The following is an 18,746-nucleotide window of genomic DNA, read 5'->3' as shown; positions in this document are numbered from 1 at the left end:
CCTCGCCCACAGAAGAGACAGTTTCTTTTCCTGGATCTTAAACCGATTTCCGTCGTGAGAACCGAAGTGGCAGATTCAGGCTGACCAAGTGTCTCCCTATTTATTTATTTCCCACCCACCCCCAGCAACCGGTTGTTATGCTGGTAACATCCCACCCCTGATTAGGGAGTGGAAGTTAAAACATACAAAGGAGATTTGCAGGAATTGGGTATGTCTAGTTTAATGAAAAGGACTAGGGGTGATGGGATAGCAGTCTTCCAAGATCTCAGGGGCTGCCCCAAAGAAGAGGGAGTCAAGCTATTCTCCAAAGCACCCGAGGGCAGGACAAGAAATGGATGGAAACTAACCAAGGAGAGAAGCAACCTGGAACTAAGGAGAAACTTCCGAACAGGGAGGACAATTAACCAGGGGAACAGCTTGCCACCAGAAGTTTTGTGTGCTCCATCACTGGGGGCTTTTAAACAGAGACTGGATAGCCATTTATCAAAAATGGCACAGGTCCACTGCTTGAGCAGGGGGTTGGGCTAGATGACCTCCAAGGGACCTTCCAATTCTGTTCCTGTTACAGACACAAGACCGGTAGAACCTGGCTTGGGACGAGCGCTGGGGAGAAAGATCCGGGCGTCCTGCCAAACCACAGATTGAAACATGGGCCAAGGTTATTATGGGCTGCATCCAATTCCAGCTTGCCTTCATCAGAATTATGTATTCCCGAGAGGAATGGCAGCACCACATGCGCCTCTTCATTTTTCTATCTCTATGAGCCAGGCAAGGCGGAGCACAGAGCAGGAGGGAACTAATCCCTTGGCTATTTGCTTTCTGATTGGTGGGCCTCCCCTCACTCAAATCTCAGGGGCCAGTAGGCATTGCTGCACGCGACCAATCGCATAAAGGACAGAGCTGGGTGGGAGGAAGGCATGGCTAGCTCTTAAAGGGCCAGGCATCCAGAGTCCCCTGAGGCACTGATTTATTTACAAATATATAAAGCGCTCTGAGTCCAAACCATTTTAATCGGTGTACAAAACACCCCAGAACATACAAAGCCTAGAATCGCATATTATATTTGTGTTACAAAATGTTGTTCTGAGCTCCTGGGGCACATCCCCACCTGAAAAGAAATCTCTTCCAAAGGCAAAACACAAGCAGAGGAGAGGAGTTTCAGTTTCACAGCCCCAAGCAGCTTTAGTACAGAACAGTTGAGCTAAGCCACACCCAGGCTCCTTGCTGTCTCCTCCTTGTTCACTCAGCAAATACTGTTCAGTTTCCAAACAGCCCTCAATTCTCTCACACACTGACAGGATGCTAGCCAGGTGAATACCGATGGATGCTGGTAGGCAGAGGCAGAATTCCCCCCACCACCTTTTCCTCCCCCAAAACTAATCCCGACCACATAGTTTCGCAGCGAAGCACGTGTACCGGCTGACACTTGCCTTTATTCTGCCCAGAAGGGTAGAAAACTGAGTTTCCAGGGGCTGTTGGTGTGTGCCAGGCAACCATCCAACTGGTAAAACTTCTCCGTGCCTAAATTTTGTACAGAACAACATAATTCAGCTCAGATTTTTCCAATGTTTGGAAGATGAAAATAAAGGTGGCTTCAAATGAAGTTCCACTTTTGGAAGAACTTGACTGTTTTTCCTGCTTTCCGGCCCTACCCAAGATCTCCTGGTGGTCTCCCATCCACCCCCACCAATCCGATTCCCCAATTCTGCTTTAGTTCTTTCTGGCTGTTTTGTGCTTCCTCCTGAACTGAGCAACAACTCCCCGGGATCACGTTTCGGCCCCTTGGGACCTCACAACCACCCTGTGTGTTTTTCTTGCGTTAATGTTGTGTCTTTTTTTTCTTTTTTTTTTCCATTTGCAGGGGCCAAACCGGTTCCAAACCAGTTTTTTGAGCTCTTTTCCCAAGGAGACTTTGATCCTTGGTGTAGGCATCATCTCCTGCTTGGGTAGGAGGTGGGGTTGGACTAGATGACCTACAAGGTCCCATCCCACTCTCTTAATCTGTATCTGAACAGCTTCCCTTCACAAGTTGTATGAAAGTTGCTTCATCCCTGGAGGCTTTCGAGAAGAGATTGGACTTCCCTGTGTCAGATATGATGTAAAGTCTCCTGCTTTGCGGTGCGGGGGGAGAGGTTGGACTAGATGACCACCAAGGTCCCTTCCAACTCCATATTATCCAGATTAATAATCTGTTATTATTCTATTATTCAGAAGCTGTAGGAGCTGCTTCATCCCTGGAGGCTTTCAAGAAGAGACTGGACTGCCCTCTGTCAGAAATGGTGTAGGGTCTCCTGCTTGGGTGGGACGGGGGTGGACTTGATGACCTACAAGATCCCTTTCAACTCTGTTATTATTCTGTTACTCAGATGCTGTGGGAGCTGCTTCATCCCTGGAGGCTTTCAAGAAGAGACTGGACTGCCCTCTGTCAGAAATGGTGTAGGGTCTCCTGCTTGGGGGGTTGGACTAGATGACCTCCAAGGTCCCTTCCGACGCTGTTCACCTGTATCTGAACGTCCCATGATCTCGAAGAGGACAAACTCAGCCAGAGGTGAGGCTGAGAAAAAACCCCTAACAGAGCAGCCTGTTTAATCACCCCCAGGAAGTGAGATCTTGGTGTGGAAGTTACACCGCCAGGGCCTTCTGTGCCAGCCTCTTCCGGCACTTGGGTGACCAGCTAAGGGTGAACTTGGGGATTTCCCAGCCAGGGCCTTTCTCTTGAGAAAAAAAAAAGAAGCTGATATTCCCCTTTCTCTTTTATGGCCAGTCCTCGTTTTAGCGACCGTTCCAAGTTACGACGGCACCGGAAACCTGTTTTAACGGCCATTGCTGCATCCTCAATGGTTCGTGTGATTTAAAATCCGGGCGCTTGGCCACCGCAAACGTACTTACGACCATGGCAGTGTACCCCGTTATTTCGGATGAGCAAAGCCAGTGCGGAAAGCCAGATCCGCTTAACAACCAGCGTGTGTTCCTCACTTAACAGCCACCGGGGCTCGCTTCACAGCTGCGGCGAGGACGCTCGTAAAAATGCACTTCGCTGCCTGGCTAAGTCGCTGAACTATTGGGCTCCATGGAGGTCCTAAGCGGAGGACTAGCAGCCGTGGCTCCCCACGACTAAAACTGGAAGGGAACCCAGAGGCCATCTAGCCCACCCCTCACTCAGAGAAGGAATCCTGGTTGAAGCAACCCAGACAAGCAGCTGAGTAGCCTCTGTTTGAACACGTTCACCGAAGGGGAGGAGGGCAGGGGGGGAATTTTGGGGATCAGGGGTTGGATTATTATAGCGATAGCCCTCAGACTTATATACATTGCTTCGCAAGGCTTTTACAGCCCTCTCTAAGCGGTTTACAGAGTCCGCATGTTGCTCCCAACACTCGGGGTCCTCGTTTTACTGACCTTGGAAGGACGGAAGGCTGAGTCCACCTGGAGCCTGGTGGGATTTGAACTGCTGGCTGTCAGCAGAATTAGCCTCCAATACTGCATTCTAACCACTGTGCTATCACAATCCTTTGGGAAAAGGATCCTCCCATCCATCCATCTTTTTCTTCTTTCCTTCCATCCATCTTTTCCTTCCTTCCTTCCTTCCATCCATCTTTTCCTCCTTCCCATCTTTTCCTTCCTTCCTTCCATCTTGTCTTTCCTCCCACCCATCCATCCATCCATCCATCCATGTTTTCCTTCCTTCCATCCATTTTTCCTCCTTTCCTTCCATCTTTTCCTCCTTCCTTTCTTCATCTCACCCATCCATCTTTTCCTTCCTCCCATCTTGTCCTTCCTACCATCCATCCATCTTTTCCTTCCTTCCTTCCATCCATCTTTTCCTTCCTTCCATCCATCTTTTCCTCCTTCCCATCTTTTCCTTTCTTCCTTCCATCCATCTTTTCCTCCTTCCCATCTTGTCCTTCCTACCATCCATCCATCTTTTCCTTCCTTCCTTCTTTCCATCCATCTTGTCCTTCCTTCCTTCCTTCCATCTTGTCCTTCCTTCCTTCCTTCCATCTTTTTCTCCCTTCCTTCCTTCCTTCCTTCCTTCCATTCACCCATCTTTTCCTCCTTCCACCCATCTTCCTCCTTCCCAAGCAATAGCCCTTAGACTTATATATACCGCTTCACGGTGCTTTGCAGCCCTCTCGAAGGGGTCGCCAGAGTCGGCCCCCAACCCTCTGGGTCCTCGTTTTACCCACCTCAGAAGGTCGGAAGGCTGAGTCAACCTGGCGCCTGGTGGGATTCGACCTGCCAAATTGCGGGCAGCCTTCGCCTGCAGTACTGCACTCTAACCACTGCACCACCGTGGCTCATCATAAAACAATTAATTACACCCCAAATTGGGGTCAAGCATCATCTGTGCAAGGCCCCTCTTCCTCCTCCACAGAGTAACCATCCCCGGGTATTGCTCTCAGGGGGAGGGGGCATGGAGTTGTCCTCCCCCCCTCCTCTTTTAATTCACCTGTTGGCATCAGGGATGTAAATCTCTGTTGTTGTTGGCCACCCCAGAAAAGCTTTTGAAGTCACTTCCAAGTGCCTGGAGGTGTTGACCCTCAAACTTGGCAGCTTTGAGATGGATGGACGCCAAAGGGCCTGGGGAATTCTGGGAGTTGGAGTCCATCTATCTCAAAGCCTTCTGGCTGGAGGATTCTGGGAGTTGGAGTCCACCCATCTCAAAGCCTGCTGGGAGGGGAATTCTGGGAGTTGGAGTCCCACCCATCTCAAAGCCTTCTGGGAGGAGAATTCTGGGAGTGGAAGTCCACCCATCTCAAAGCCTTCTGGCTGGGGAATTCTGGGAGTTGGAGTCCACCCATCTCAAAGCCTTCTGGCTGGGGAATTCTGGGAGTGGAAGTCCACCCGTCTCAAAGCATGCTGACTGGGGAATTCTGGGAGTTGGAGTCCACCCACCTCAAAGCCTGCTGGCTGGGGAATTCTGGGAGTTGGAGTCCATCTATCTCAAAGCCTTCTGGCTGGGGGATTCTGGGAGTTGAAGTCCACCCATCTCAAAGCCTTCTGACTGAGGAATTCTGGGAGTCGGAGTCCACCCATCTCAAAGCCTGCTGGGAGGGGAATTCTGGGAGTTAAAGTCCCACCCATCTCAAAGCCTTCTGGGAGGGGAATTCTGGGAGTGGGAGTCCACCCATCTCAAAGCCTTCTGCCTGGGAAATTCTGGGAGTTGGAGTCCACCCACCTCAAAGCCTTCTGGCTGGAGGATTCTGGGAGGTGGAGTCCATCTATCTCAAAGCCTTCTGGCTGGGGAATTCTGGGAGTTGGAGTCCATCTATCTCAAAGCCTGCTGGCTGGGGAATTCTGGGAGTCGGAGTCCCACCCATCTCAAAGTTACCCAGCTTGAAAGAAACTCTTCCAGATGTTTCCCTTCTCGGGTGGAGGAATCCCGATCTAAGTCAGCTTTTCTCTCTCTCTCTCTCTCTCTCTCCCACCACCCTCCGCAGACCCGGGTAGGGGGCTCAGATGCGCCCCGTTGCCGGTCCCCAGCCCCAGCCCGGCTTCCAAGGACCGGAGCCGCCGCCGCCGCGACGACGACGCTCCCCGGGGGCAGCGGGCCAGGCTCTCCTCCAGCTGCGCCCGCTGCACGGCACCGCCCGGCCCGGAAGGGAGGCACCTGCTGGCCCGTCGGGGGAGGCGGGGGGAGGCGCGGTCCGGCGGGACTCCTCCCTGCGGAAGCTCCGGCGGCCCGGCTGGCCGAGCCGATCAGGTGAGTGGCGGCTCGGTCGGGCCAGAACGGCGCCCTTGCCCGATCCGGTCCCGGCTCCGTCGGAGCGGCCCAGTCCCGGCTCTCCCGGGGAGGCAGAAGTGGCGGAGGCGGAGGCGCGCTTCGGTCGGCCAGGCTCCAGGTGGGCGTGTAAATCCGGGCGGGCGGGCGGGGGTCTCTACCTGGGTGTCCCGGCTGTCCCCCCTCCTTCGCTCCGGGTCCGATCCTTGGAAGCCCACCGCCCTTTCCCCTCCCCTCCCCTGCCTTCCCCTCCCCTCCCCTAAGCTGGCATCGTCTGTCTTGGGAGGGGGCTGGGGATGGAATTGAGGGACGGGGCGGGGGTCTCCATCTGGGACCTCGGCTGCCCCCCTCCCTCGCTCCGGGTCCGATCCTTGGAAGCCCACCGCCCTTCCTCCCTTCCTTCCTTCCTCCCTCCCTTCCCGTCCCATCCCCTAAGTTGGCTCGTGTGTCCTGGGAGGGGAGGGGGTGGAATTGAGGGACGGGGCGGGGTCTCCCTCTGGGACCTCGGCTGCCCCCTCCTTCCCTCCCGGCCCGATCCTTGGAAGCCCGCCGCCTTTTCCTCTTTCCTTCCTTCTACCCCCCTCCCATAAGCAGGCAATGAGGCATCCTGGGTTTTGGGGGTGGGGGTGGGGTGATGGAATTGAGGGAAGGGGCGGGGGTCTCCACCTGAGCCCCCGGCCGCCCCCTTTCCTCGCTCCCGGTCTTGTCTTTGGAAGCCCCCGCCCTTTCTTCTTTCCTGCCTTCCCTCCTCCCCTAAGCCGGCATCGTGTATGGCGGGGGGCTGGACGGTGGTGATTGAGGGACGGGGCGGGGGTCTCTGCTGCCCTCCCTCGCTCCCGGTCCGATCCTTGGAAGCCCACCGCCCTCCTTCCCTTCCTTCCCCCTCCTCCCTCCCTTCTTTCCTCCCTCCTTCCCTCCCTTCCTCCTTCCCTTCCTCCTTTCCTTCCTTCCTCCCTCCCTCGCTTCCTTCCTTTCTTCCTTTCCTTCCTTCCTCCCTCCCTCCCTTCTTTCCTCCCTCCTTCCCTCCCTTCCTCCTTCCCTTCCTCCTTTCCTTCCTTCCTCCCTCCCTCCTTCCTTCCTTTCTTCCTTTCCTTCCTTCCTCCCTCCCTCGCTTCCTTCCTCCCTCCTTCCCTCCCTTCCTCCTTCCTTCCTCCTTCCTTCCTCCCTCCCTCCCTCCCTCCCTTCCCGTCCCATCCCCTAAATTGGCCCGTCTGTCTGGGGAGGGGCTGGGAGGTGGAATTGAGGGACAGGGCGGGGGTCTCCCTCTGGGACCTCGGCTGCCCCCCTCCTTCCCTCCCGGCCCGATCCTTGGAAGCCCACCGCGCTGCCTTCCCACTCCGCCCCATAAGCCGGCACCGTCTGTTTGGACGGGGGAAGGGGCGGAGGGGCTCGGTGGCATTGAGGGGCGGGGCGGGGTCCCCATCTAAGCGACCCCCAGCATCTCCTCTCCGGCCCCGCCTGCACAGCCCTCCGACCCCTCCCCGCGCAGCAGGGCCGTCCAACCGGGCAGAGGGAAGGAATCCTTCGGGTTCCACTACTCGGGTCGCCTCGCATTTGCCCGGGGCGATGGGTGTTGTAGTCCCGCGCGGAGCGGGCACCAGGTCGTAAGGGAGGAGGAGGAGGAAGAGGAGGGCAGCCCTGCGTCCCATCCAGCGGGTCTCCCAACGGGACGCTCCTTCCAAGAGGATAATCCAGCCACACGCACCCTCCCAAACGTAGGATTGCCTAGAAAAGGGGGGGCGGGGGGCGGGCTGGAAAAACCTCGGGGAGGAGGGGACGCAGAGGAGTGGGGGGGAGGGAATCCCCAGCGTCCCCCCCTTCCTCCCGGTTCCCGCGCGCCCTTGCTTTGCACAAAGTGGCTTTGCGCGAAATCCTATGCACCTATCTCACTTTGGGTGACTGTGCAAGAGGGATGGGTTTGCGTTTGATCCAGAAGCTGGTCGGGAGTGTGGGGCTGAGATGGGGGTGGGGGGGAGGGGCGTGGGAAGAGGGGAGGGGGAGGGGTGGAAAGCAACCTTTGGAATAACAGACCCCGGGACCACGTTTGTCGAGGTTTAGGCAGGGGGTTGGACTAGATGACCTACAAGACCCCTTCCAACTCTTGTTAATCTGTTAAAGGAGTTTAGGTGAAGGTTTGATGAGCTGCGGGTAGGGGAATTGTGGATTGTCGGTCCTTTCAGTTTTGCACCAAACAAACATTCTTAGTTTGACCCGGATTAGCTGCCTGTTCGCACAAACCATTTTAATTTCATTTTTTGGGGGGAGGGAGAGGGGGGGGAAAGAACTTTTAACTTGAATGCACAAACCTTGATTTGCTTGTGGGCCTTTCAAAACCAGGCACTCTGGGATTCTCCCACACACACACACACACTGTGTTTTTAACCGCGGTTTGTTTGTACAGTACTGACTGTGTTTTTAATCTGTGTTTGTTCGGAGCGCAGGTAGAAATCAATAAAATGCCCGGGCTCCTATTAAAATTCGCTTTGTTTACTTATTCATTCGATATGGGGAATGTTGAATGAAGGCATTTCCTGGGTCTGCATGCAAGAAACGCTGAGCCATGGATTAGTCAGGAGGTGCACAAAAGCGAAAGACTTTCTGTCCTTAGAGGGTTGGAAATGGTGCGCTCTGAGTTTCCTTGCGTTTTTGCAGACGTTTCATGGCCCAGTTAGGTAACATCACCAGTGCTAGAAGGAAGAGGGGGCTGTGGAGGGTGGGGAGGGGAGGAGGAGGAGGAGGAGGAGAGGAGGAGGAGGAAGGAGGAGGAGGAGGAGGAGGAGGAGGAGGAGGAGGAGGAGGAGGAGGAGGAGGAGCTGGGAAGTCCTTAATGCTCTCTGAGCTTGGCTATTTTCTTGCAGACTTTTCATGACCCAACTAGGGAACCTCATCAGGAGGAGGAGGAGGAGGAGGAGGAGGAGGAGGAGGAGGAGGAGGAGGAGGAGGAAAAAGGTGGCAGTGGGGTCCCTGGTGCCCTCTGAGCTTGGTGGTTTTCTTGCAGACGTTTCATGACCCAACTAAGGAACATCATCAGTGCTAGGAGACAGTAGGGTTTGCTCACTCCCTTGTTGCACTGATGATGTTCCCTAGTTGGGTCATGAAACGTCTGCAAGAAAACTACTAAGTTCAGAGACCACCAAGGACCCCACAGTTGTCCTGTTGTCCTCCTCCTCCTCCTCCTCCTCCTCCTCCTCCTTTTCCTTTTCCTCCTCTTTCTTGTCTTTCTCCATCACTCCTTTTCCTTTCTACAAACTGCACTCCCTTCTAGCACTGATGATGTAACCTAGTTGGGTCATGAAACGTCTGCAAAGAGAAACACCACCACCACCCCCGAGCTCAGGGAGCCACAAGGACCCCTAAACCTTTTTATTGATTTATTTATTACTTTGAAAGTCGTATATTTGTGCCCTCTTTTCCTGCTGGGGGGTGGGTGGGGGGGGCAGGGAGCCAACTTGAAAAGGAGCCCAAACCAGACTTTTCTGCGAGGCCTTTGGACGTGGTTGGTTTCTGCATCGGATCGAATTCCGACTGGAGCGCCGCCTGCCCTTCCTCCTCCTCCTCCCCCTCCCCCATTTCCTTCCTCTCCCTGCCCCCCCCACCCCACGCCCACCCCCACGTGTCGCTGCCTTTGATTTAGGAGGGTTCATACGGGTGGGATTCTTGATTTAATCAGGGAGAACGGAGCCAAAAGCGAGGATTCTTATCGCCTCCCGGTTGGAAAGACAAACTTTCGAAAGTTTCAGTTTTATTTGCGGTTTCACTCTATTCTTTCTCGGGGTTTTGATAAGGGGGGGAGGGGCTGCAGGGTTGAGAGGGGAGGGGTCAGGCTGGACGCTACCTGTAGGGGCAACTTTCATCTCCCAGCAGGTCACTAGAGGTGAAGGTGCCGGTTTAATAATAATAATAATAATAATAATAATAATAAGAAGAAGAAGAAGAAGAAGAAGAAGAAGAAGAAGAAGAAGAAGAAGAAGAAGAGGAGGAGGAGGAGGAAGAGGAGGAGGAGGAGGAAGAAGAAGAAGAAGAAGAAGAAGAAGAAGAAGAAGAAGAAGAAGAAGAAGAAGAAGAAGAAGAAGAAGAAAAGGAGGAGGAGGAGGAAAGGAAGAATAAGGAGGAGGAGGAGGAGGAAGAAGAAGAAGAAGAAGAAGAAGAAGAGGAGGAGGAGGAGGAGGAGGAGGAGGAGGAGGAGGAGGAAAAGGAAGAAGATTATTAGCAGAGTTGGAAGGGACCATGTAGGTCATCTAGCCCAACCCCGCCTCCCGCCCAATCAGGAGACCCTACACCTATACCATTACGGACAGAAAGGCAGTCCAGTCTCTTCTGGAAATCTTTCCGTGTGAAAGGAAGCTGCTTTCGGGGGCAAAAGGTTAGGCCTGCGAGCTCCGCGTTCAAGAGCAGTCTACCTTGGAAAAGTCACGGTGAGGCCTTGGCGACTTCCGCTTTTCCTTTCGGTTGCAAGGGATGCATTTTCCAAGCCTGCTTTGGTTTGGGTTCTTGCTTTTGGGGTGGGGGCAGGGGAGGAGAGGGGGTTTCGGGGTGGGGGTTATCTTTGGTTTACCTAGGTTGGAGCCCCTTTAGCCTGGGAAAGTAAGGGACGCGTTCCCGGCTTCTGGGATTTTCTCTGGGGAGATTAAGCAAACCGTCTATTATGCTTCTTCCCACAGGCAAAAAATACGCTTTATTAGGCAGGTTCATTAGGCATTTAGGATGATTTAGCCAGACGTTAATAAGTGGATGCTTTCTTTTCTCTTCCCTCTCTCGTTCCTTCCTTCCTTCCTTGTTATTTCTCATTCTTTCCTTTCTTTCTCTCTCTCTTTTCCTCTTTCTCTCTCTTTCTTCCTTCCCCTTTCTCATTCTTTCTTTCTTTCTCTCTCTCTTTCCTTTCTCTCTCTCTACTTTCCTTTCCCTTTCTCATTCTTTCTCTTTCTTTCTCTCTCTCTTTCCTCTTTCTCTCTCTTTCTTCCTTCCCCTTTCTCATTCTTTCTTTCTTTCTCTCTCTCTTTCCTTTCTCTCTCTTTCTACTTTCTTCCTTTCCCTTTCCCTTTCTCATTCTTTCCTTTCTTTCTCTCTCTCTTTCCTCTCTCTCTCTCTACTTTCTTCCTTTCCCTTTCTCATTCTTTCTCTTTCTCTCTCTCTCTCTTTCCTCTTTCTCTCTCTTTCTTCCTTCCCCTTTCTCATTCTTTCTCTTTCTTTCTCTCTCTCTTTCCTTTCTCTCTCTCTCTACTTTCTTCCTTTCCCTTTCCCTTTCTCATTCTTTCTCTTTCTTTCTCTCTCTCTTTCCTTTCTCTTTCCTTTCTCTCTCTCTCTCTACTTTCTTCCTTTCCCTTTCTCATTCTTTCTCTTTCTTTCTCTCTCTCTCTTTCCTTTCTCTCTCTCTCTCTACTTTCTTCCTTTCCCTTTCCCTTTCTCATTCTTTCCTTTCTTTCTCTCTCTCTTTCCTCTCTCTCTCTCTCTACTTTCTTCCTTTCCCTTTCCCTTTCTCATTCTTTCTCTTTCTTTCTCTCTCTCTTTCCTTTCTCTCTCTCTCTACTTTCTTCCTTTCCTTTCCTTTCTCATTCTTTCTCTTTCTTTCTCTCTCTCTTTCCTTTCTCTTTCCTTTCTCTCTCTCTCTCTACTTTCTTCCTTTCCCTTTCCCTTTCTCATTCTTTCCTTTCTTTCTCTCTCTCTTTCCTCTCTCTCTCTTTCTTCCTTTCCCTTTCCCTTTCCCTTTCTCTTTCTTTCTCTCTCTCTTTCCTCTCTCTCTCTCTCTCTACTTTCTTCCTTTCCCTTTCTCATTCTTTCTCTTTCTTTCTCTCTCTCTTTCCTCTTTCTCTTTCTCTACTTTCTTCCTTTCCCTTTCCCTTTCCCTTTCTCATTCTTTCTTTCTCTCTCTTTCCTCTCTTTCTCTCTCTACTTTCTTCCTTTCCCTTTCTCATTCTTTCTCTTTCTTTCCTTTCTTTCTCTCCCTTTCTCTCTCTCTTTCTTTCCTGTTTCTGTCTCTCTCATTTCCGTCTCTCTTTTTTTCCCTTTTTCTTTCCTTTCTTTCTCTTCCACTCTCTCTTCTCCCTTTCTTTTCCTTTTCTTTTCTTTCTTGCCTGCGGTAGGCAAAACACAGGAATCCTGGGAGCAAAATTAAAATCTTGTGTTTGTGCTTGATAACATGAAATGCGTGTTTTATTTTGGTCAGGAAGGGAGGAAGGGAGAGGGAAAGGAAGAAAGAGGGGGAGGAAGGGAGGGAAGGAGGAAGGAAGGAAAGAACAGGAAGGAAGGAAGGAAGGAAGGAAGGAAGGAAGGAAGGAAGGAAGAGAAGGAAGAAAGAAAAGAAAGAAAGAAAAAGAAAGAAAGAAAGAAAGAAAGAAAGAAAGAAAGAAAGAAAGAAAGAAAGAAAGAAAGAAAGATGGATGAAATAAATCTGGTTGTTCCAGAGCTGTTTTTACCACAGCTGGAAACGAAATGTAGACTTGATGTACCCACAACGTCCCAAAGCAAAAACAACGCAACAAAACAATTCATGGAAAAGTGAAGCGGCGACCCATTTTATAGTTTGGAAAATATCTGCTAGAAGCGGTTGTGTTTTGGGGTCGGTTCAGCGCAGCTCTCACCAGTTGTGTAGGCTTTGAGAAGGAGAAGTGGGCAGAAGAAAGAGAAGTGAGAATATGTCACAGGGTGGGCAAGCACTAAATTGTAAAAGAGTGTGTGTGTGTGTGTGTGTTGGGGGTGTGTGTTTTGTGATCTGAAAAAAACAGAAGAGAGTTTCACCCGCCAGAAGAGAGAAGGGCAGAAGGCTGTCTAAGGATAGAAGATCTCCAAACTTAGCCATTTTAGGACTGGTGGACTTCAACTCCACAATGGCTGGAGAATTCTGGGAGTTCACAAGTCCACGAGTGTTAAAAGTGGCCAAGTTTAGGAAGCCCTGGACTAGGGTCATGCTTGGCTAGAAACCCTGATAGGACTTTGGCAGGAGAGAGAAGATCATCCAATCGTGGTTTGTGGTTTGGAGAATTAGAGGAGAAAAAAAAAGGTCTGGATAATAGAAAGAAGGTTTTTTTGGAATCGATAAAGGAAGAATTAATATGATAAATGTACTTATATTTGCTGAAGGAGAAATTGGAGGTCTCCTTTTTCTATCTTTTTCTTCTCCATTCTCTTTTTCTACACTTTTTCTCCTTCTTGCTTTCTCTTCTTTATCTATCTCTTTTTTCTGGCTCCTTTCTTTCTTCCTCTCATTCTTTCCTTCCTTCCTATGTACTTTCTTTATCTGTCTTTCTTTCTATCTCTTTCTTTTTTCTATTTCCTTTGTCTATCCTCCTTTCTCCCTCTCATTCTTTCCTTCCTACCTTCTTTATCTTTCTTTCCTTCTATCTTTTTCTATCTTTATATCTCCTTTCTTTCTCCCTTCTTTCTTTCCTTCTTCCTTCCTTCCTATCTACCTTCCTTCCTTCCTTCCTTCCTTCCTATCTACCTTCTTTCTTCCTTCCTTCCTTCCTTCCTTCCTTCCTTCCTTCCTTCCTTCCTATCTACTTCTTTCTTCCTTCCTTCCTTCCTTCCTTCCTTCCTTCCTTCCTTCTTCCTTCCTTCCTTTTCTTCCTTTATCTCCTTTCTCTATCTCCTTCCTTTTTCATTCTTTTCTTCCCCTTTCTTTCTATCTCCTTTCCTTCCTTTCTCTAACTCTCCTTCCTTCCTTCTTTCTTTCTTTCTCCTTCCCTCCCTCCCTTTCTCCTCCCTTCTTTCTTCCCATCCTTCTTCCCCTCCCCCCGCCTTTCTTTCTTTCATTTCTTTCCTTCTTCTTTCTTAGCCTGCCGTCAATTTTAGCTTCTTCGTAAACCTTTTCAGGGAGTTTCGTTTTTTTAAGGGGCAGTTGAGGAAAAGAAACTCGGGGGGCTGGTTCTCTTCCCAGACTTTTCCCCGGACAAAGAGACACTTTTTTTTCCCCCAAATAAGGAAATCCGAGTCGCTCTTTAGCTTCCCTGCTTGTTGTTGTGTTGTGTTGTGTTGTGTTGTGTCGTGTCTTTGGCTTCAGGGTGTTTGGGTGGCATCCCGACCTCCTCCCTGGGTGCTGCTCGCTCTGAGTCACGGATTCGGTCATGGCTCCGAAATTAAGCGGAGGACCCAGCCAAAGGGTCTGACTCACACAGAGAGGCACCAGGCCTCCTCCCAAGCATTCGGGGATGATTGAATGCCAGATAAAACCTTCGGTGCCTTATTTGCAACCCTTTGCAAGACCTTATCGCAGAGAGTCCTCAACTTACAACTGTCTCCTTAGTGGCCGCTCAGAGTTCCAAGGACACCGCAAAAGGCAGCTTACGCTCAGGGATGAGCTGCTACCAGTCCGTCCCAGTTTGGGAGAACTAGTTGCTAATTTTATCATTGTTTTCTATTTCTTTTCTTTTTTTAATTTAATTATAAGAATACAACACAGCGCAGCCGTTCTGGCATTACAATTGTTATACCTATACAAATGTTGCTTCACCATTTACAATCCTCTTGTTCGATGCATCGTTTACTCATTATTCTAATCCTCATAGCTACTTACGTTCCAACGTTGCCTTCTTTTATGCAACCACTGATAGAATTTATTCCACCTTTCACAGTACTCAGATTTCCCTTGTTTTTTTTAATTCTAGGGTTAAATTGTCCAATTCTGCACAGGCCATAATTTTCCTTATTATCTCTGTTTCTGGTGGTGCACTTTCCTTCTTCGAGTATTGCCCATATATTATTCTAGCCTCCGTCAACACATGTAACTATTAGAGAAATTAAATCCTTCCTATATCCTTCTGGTTACTATTCCTAGGGGAAAAAAATTCTGGCTTAAACAGAATCCGCTCTCTCACCATTTGTTCCACCCAATGTCTGTATCTGTCATGCCCCTGTCAGAATCTGATTCAGAGGGGGAGGCCGAGCAGCTGACAGGGAGTGGGAGTGTGGCTCCATTGGTGGTGGAGGGAACTGGGGAAGGGCAAAGTCCGGCTGGGCAGAGCAGGGGAGAGGTAGAACAAGTTAGAGGGAGTGTGGAGGAAGACCCAGGCCCACCCCCTCATCATCCTAGGGCATGCAGGGAGGAACGGAGAAGGGAGCAACGTGAGTTGCATGGCTTACGGGGGAGGAAAGGGCCCTGATTCCCTTCATTAGCTGCAACTGGGAACACGGTGTTTTAAAAGGGAAGCTGCACACAGCAAGTTGTTTGGAAGCAAATCGTGAATGATCTGATGTCGTTGAGGCTTATCTGTGTTCCTGGTGTCTTCCCAACTGTGTGTGTTTTGTTGGCCTTTGAAGTCTGCAATTCCTTCTCCTGCCCCATCCAGTTTAATTACTACAGTGTGGTTTGTTTGGATTTTAAGTTACAGTTTGTGTGTACTTTGTTTACGGACTGAATTGCCACCACTTAAAGACTGTTCTTGGGAGAGTTTTTTTAACTCCAGCCGAAGGTAACTGGACATTGAGGGCAAAGCCGGAGGTATTAAAGGGACTTTTTCTTATTTTGTGCCACGCCCTTTTGGGTCATCACAGGATCAGTCTCCAATGTTTTGGGTTTTTTTGGCAGCATTGCAGGTCCACCATATGTGAAAAAATGTACCTGATGACATTATTTGCACATCCAACAATTTGGAGGTAGACATTTTGAACATTTTGGGGAATGTTTATCATTTTTAATGGCCGGTTTTAATGGCAAATCCCACTCCTGGCCGGCCTCGCCCATCCCTTCCCTCCCCTTCCCTCCCAAGAGTCCCCACGCTGCCTGTTTTGCATGCAGGTAAGTGCAGGTGACCCACGGAGGCTTGGGAAGGGCAGAAATGGGCCTGTTTCTGGCTTGCAGAGACCCTCCGGAGCCCGGGAGGCCGTTTTCACCCTCCCGGAGGCTCGTGGAAAGCCTCCGGAGCCCGGGGAGGGCAAAAACGCCCCCCCACTGTGGTGCAGGAGGCCAACTAGGCCACACCCACCATGGCCACACCCACCCAGCAAACGGGCAGAGAACCCCTTGCTATTTGGAGGCGTGGCCACTGGCATGGACTGATGACGGTTGCAGCATCCCGGGGGTGGGGGGCATTTTTACGACCCTTTTTGTGACCTTCTTTGTGACAACGGGGCAGCCGGATCCACTTAATAACCGTGGGCGGCTCACTTAACCACTGTAGCGACCCACTTAACGACGGTGGCAGGAAAGGCCGTGAGATGAGGCAAAACTCACTTTGACCAAGGTTTCCCTCAGCCACAGGAATGTTGAGCTCCGTTAGTGGTCGTAAGTCGAGGATTAATTGCATTTCAGGATCGGGAGGACTTTTGACTTTTGATGTGTGGGGCAGGAGGGTTGGAAAAATGAATGAGCATCTCTCCCCATAACCAAGCCGAACACCCTCCTCCTAGGTGACTTTTTAAAATACTTTTTAAAACTTTTTAAAAACTTTTAAAACCTTTAAAACTTTTTAAAAACTTTAAAAACTTTTAAAACCTTTAAAACTTTTTAAAAACTTTGTAAACTTTTTAAAAACTTTGTAAACTTTTTAAAAACTTTGTAAACTTTTTAAAAACTTTTTAAACTTTTTAAAGGGGGGCTGGACTAGAAGACCTTCAAGGTCCCTGCCAGCTCTATTCTATTCTATTCTATTCTATTCTATTCTATTCTATTCTATCCTCTCTATTCTATTCAAACTTTGTAAACTTTTTAAAAACTTTGTAAACTTTTTAAAAACTTTGTAAACTTTTTAAAAACTTTGTAAACTTTTTAAAACTTTGTAAACTTTTTAAAAACTTTTTAAACTTTTTTAAAGGGACTGGACTAAAGACCTTCAAGGTCCCTGCCAGCTCTATTCTATTCTATTCTATTCTATTCTATTCTATTCTATTCTATTCAAACTTTGTAAACTTTTTTAAAAAGCGAAGTGGATTTATCCAGTGGGGGGAAATACGACTTTTCATAATGGTTCCAAGGAAAGAACTTTCTCAGAAGTTCCTAAATTATTGGAAAAGCAATGCCGAAAGAACGCAGATGCACCCATTTAACTTCCTCAATCTTGTCTTGCACAAGGCAGCCAGCAAAACAGGGGCCCCTTCGTTTCGGGCGCAACTCACCCTGGTTGTCGGTTGTTGCGTGCTGGAATTGACGGTGCAGAAAGAAGTTTTGCGACTTAGGATCACAGCTCAAGGCGGGAACAGGACCTTGGAGGTCTTCTAGTCCAGCCCCTGATCAGGCAGGAGACCCTACACAATTTGAGACAAAGTGGCTGTCCAGTCACTTCTTAAATCCCCCCCCGCCCAGTGATGAAGCACCCACAACTTCTAGTGGCAAGCTGTGCCACTGGTGAATTGTCCTATTAGGAAGTTTCTCCTAAAATCCAGGTTGTTTCTGTCCTGGATTATATTCCATCGATTGTTTCTTGTCCTGCTTTTTTGGTTCTTTGGAGAATAATTTGACCCCATTTCTTTGTTGCAGCCCCTCAAATACCGGAATCCTGTTTTCATGTCTCCCCTAAATCTTCTCTTCTTTAGACTAGTCAAACTCAATTCCTGAAGCCGTTGTCCTTATCTTTTGGTCTCCAAGCCTTTAATCCTCTTAGTTGCTGTCTCTGCACTTTTTCCAAAGTCTCAACCATCTTTTTTTTCTAATGTGGTGACCAAAACCTGACGCAGCATTCCAGGTGTGGCCTTACTAAGGCTTTTATAAAGCGGTACTAATACTTTACGTGATTGGCAGTCTCTTCTTGAAAACCTCCAGCGTTGGAGCACGCACAACTTCTGAATCCAAAGCCGTTCCGCTGGTTAATTGTCCTCACCATTGGGAAATTGTCTTCGTTCTAGGTTGGGTCTCTAACCTTCTTCCACTCATGACTCCTTCTCCTGCCCTCAGGTGCTTTGGAAAGTAAATCCACCCCCGCTTTCCCTGAGGCAGCCCTGCAAGTATTGAAAGAATGCAATACTCGTTTGCAATTTGTATTTTTATTGCGCTTAGATATGTTATGGCTTTATTGCTTTCACTGTTGTAACCCTGCAGGGTCACCTCACAGCGAGAAGGACAGCCAACAAACTTAACAAATAAATCTATCTCTATCTCTATCTATCTATCTAAATATCTATCTATCTAAATATCTATCTATCTATCTATCTATCTATCTATCTATCTATCTATCTATCTATCTATCTATCTATCTATCTCTATTTCTATCTATCTACCTATCTATCTATCTATATCTACCTATCTATCTATCTATCTATGTCTGTCTGTCTATCTATCTATTTATCTATCTATTCTATCTATCATTCATACACACACACACACACACACACACATATATTTTCTTCAGTTTTCGCGGGTACTTATATGTATGCCATTCAGCTTTGTTCGGGTATTTTCCCACGTCATTGTAGTTGTGCTTTTAAAGTTGTAGCAGAATCTCATCGTTTCGGCAGAATCTCATCTGCCATCATCAGGCTTCTGTATTGTGTTTGTCTGTGAGTCAGACTTTCACAGCTGTTTCTGATTCACAGACGGACACAATACAGAAGCCTGATGATGGCAGATGAGATTCTGCTGAAACGTTGCTACAACTTTAAAAGCACAACTACAATGACGTGGGAAAATACCCGAACAAAGCTGAATGCCATACATACATACATACATACATACATACATACATACACACACACATACATACATACATACATACATACATACATATATATATATATAAATGTATGTATATAAAGTGAAAGACCACTCAGGCATCATCACAAAATCTCCAGAACCATAAAGCCTACAAACTTGAAATTCAGCATGTCTGTTCTTCTTGGCTCCTAAGTGCTCACTAAGAAAGGATTTTTCGAAATGATCATCAGAACATTTAGAGTATTTCCTATATTCAGCTGTTTTATCCTCCATTTCTTCATAAAATGCTATTTAACTGCACTGTTACATTTACTGGAAAATTACAAGTAAAGGCTGAAAGGGACTTTGGAGGACTTCTAGCCCACCCCCACTGTGCTCAAGGCAGGAGACCATACACACACACACACACACACGCACACAATCCTGGGTAAATGGTTGTTCAATCTTTCC

The 18,746-nt window shown here is 48.8% G+C and overlaps 1 protein-coding gene across 2 annotated transcripts in view; it reads left to right on the top strand.

The window, feature by feature from the left end:
* The first annotated feature begins 5,612 nt into the window (after positions 1-5,612).
* The window catches only part of IRF5 (interferon regulatory factor 5), a 47,677-nt gene continuing 34,543 nt past the window's right edge, over positions 5,613-18,746 (top strand). Inside the window, exon 1 of one of the 2 annotated variants that reach the window (XM_026722690.2) lies at positions 5,613-5,701. The gene's annotated coding sequence lies outside the window, so the exon portion shown is untranslated. Of the gene's footprint in view, positions 5,841-18,746 lie in introns of both variants that reach the window. The other variant, XM_087935391.1, reaches the window with a different exon arrangement.

The sequence above is a fragment of the Pseudonaja textilis genome, chromosome 5 (assembly GCF_049901715.1).
Source record: "Pseudonaja textilis isolate UNSWEBS1 chromosome 5, rPseTex1.2, whole genome shotgun sequence".
NCBI lineage: Eukaryota > Metazoa > Chordata > Lepidosauria > Squamata > Elapidae > Pseudonaja > Pseudonaja textilis.
The sequence above is the reverse complement of the archived record's forward strand: the minus strand, read 5'-3'. Positions and strand labels throughout refer to the sequence as shown.